Genomic DNA, 2548 nt, shown 5'->3' on the forward strand with positions numbered 1-2548 from the left:
AGTCTGCACTCCCACCAACAGTGGAGAAGGATTCCTTTCTCCCCACAACCCAGCCAACATTTGTTATTGTTTGATTTCTTGATAGCCTCCATTCTTTGTGGGGTCAGGTGGAATCTCAGTGTTGTTTTCATCTACATCTATCGAATGACCAGTGATGTGGAACATTTTTTCATATATTTACATGCTGCTCTTTGAGAAATGTCTGTTCATTTCAGATGCCCATTTTTGAATTGTGTCTTTATATTTGGGGGGACTGATTGCTTTGAGCTTTATATATTTTAGATAATAATCCTTTGTCTGAGGAGCAGCTGGTAAAAATTTTTTCCTACACTGTAGCTTGTCTCTTAGTTCTGTTGATGGTTTCTTTTGCAGTGCAGAAGCCTTTTAATAAGATGAGATCCCAGGTGTTGATTCTTTCTGCTAGTTCCCATGCTACTGAGGATTTATTCATAAAATATTTTCCTATGACAGTGTCTTCATGGTATATATCTTAACTTAATAAAGGCTATCTATGAAAAACCAACAGCAAACATCATGTTAAATGGCCTAAACCTGAAAACTTTCACATTAAAATCAGAAACAAGACAAAGATGTCCACTATCACTACTCCTCTTTGACATAGTTCTGGAAACATTAGCCATAGCAATTAGACAAAAGAAGGAAATTAAATCAATAAAGATAGGAAAGGAAAAAGTTAAACTGTCATTATTTGCTGATGATATGATACTTTACATTGAAGACCCAAAGAACTCTACCAAAGGACTTCTAGACTTAACTGACAGATTCAGTAGAGTAGCTGGATACAAGATGAACACCCCAAAATTAATAGCCTTCTTGTCCACAAATAACAGACTCACTGAGAGAGAAATTAGGGAAACAATTCCTTTCATAATAGCTTCTAAAAAAATGAAGTATCTAGGAATCAATCTAACAAAAGAAGCAAAACACCTCCATACTGAAAGCTACAGCACTCTGAAAAAAGAGATGGAAGAGGATATAAGAAAATGGAAAGATATCCCCTTGCTCCTGGGTAGGAAGAATCAATATAGTGAAAATGGCCATACTACCAAAACTGCTATACAGATTCCATGCAAGGCCAATTAAAATTCCAACACTATATTTCACAGAACAAGAAAAAAGAATCCAAAAATTCATTTGGAACCATAAGAGACCTAGAATAGAAAAAGCCATCCTAGACAACAGAGACATGGTAGTGGGTATGAGTCCCCACTTTGAAACTATACTACAAATCCACTGTGATAAGAACAGCATGGTACTGGCAAAGAAACAGATCTGAGGATCAGTGGAACAGATTGGAAGACACAAAAACAAATCCAGATGTAATCAGCTGTGTCATCTTTGACAAAGGAGCTGACCATCCTCACTGGAGGAAAGATAGCCTCTTTAATAAATGGTGTTGGAAAAACTGGATCTCAACCTGCCAAAGATCAAAACTGGACCCTTATCTTTCACCATGCACTAAATTAAAACCCAAGTGGATTAAAGATCTAAATATTAAAACAGAAACACTAAACTTGCTGGAAGATAAGTTAGGCAAAGGGCACAATTTTAAAGAGAAATTGATGTTCCAGACAGCAGGTATCCAAGAATGGGTGGAGTATTTGGCTGATGAATGTATGAGAGATACAGATTATAAGAAAATTATACAACTTTAAGAACAAAGAGAATAGCCCTAGGGGACAAATTTTAATTAGAATATATTATAGCTTACACACAAAATTCCAGAAAAATTATAAGCTAGGAAAACAGCAGTAGGATTTTAAATAAATAAATAAACAAACAAACAAACAAATAAATAAATAAATTTGCAATACTGAGGTTGTATAGGGTCTTTCACATTATAGGGAAAATACTACCATCATCAGACCTTTTTTTTTTAACTTTATTTTGAGACAGGATCTCACTAAGATGCGAGGATGGACTTAAATTTGTGATCCACCTGCTTCACTCTCCTGCATAGCAAGGATTACAGGCATGTGCCACTTTGCTTGGCTGGGATTCTTGTAAAATACTGATCTTTTAATCAGAACCCAAAGTTCATAGTCACTTTATGGGTGCTCTATATGGATACTCTCCCAAATTTTTCCCTGAAATATTAGTTATGCATTCGTAAATACTAATTTATTGTATAGGAGCATAACACTGTCCAATTATCACATAAGAATTGACAAAAAAATGAAAATATCAGCATGTTATCCCTGCTTTTTCAGGGTCATGATCTTAGTCCATGCTTTATTTCTCCATGAAGATAGTTTTGAATCTTTTAATTCCAGGTCAAAATGTATAGGTTTGATTGTACTTCTAAATATCAAATGTTACTCATATCTGATAAAAGTCTAGACTCTACAATACACTTTTAAAAAAGTTACAGCTATAAAAGTTACAAATAACTTGATTTAAAAATTGACAAAAGGTTTAAGTATTTGTCCAGTGAAAGTATAGAAAAGGACAGTAAACACACACAAAGATTTCCCTACCATTAGTCATTAGAGAAATGCAAATCAGAAGCACAGTGAGTAATCACTTC

The sequence above is a fragment of the Fukomys damarensis genome, unplaced genomic scaffold, assembly GCF_012274545.1.
Source record: "Fukomys damarensis isolate Sample0158 unplaced genomic scaffold, DMR_v1.0_HiC HiC_scaffold_118, whole genome shotgun sequence".
In the NCBI taxonomy this organism is placed as follows: Eukaryota; Metazoa; Chordata; class Mammalia; order Rodentia; family Bathyergidae; genus Fukomys; species Fukomys damarensis.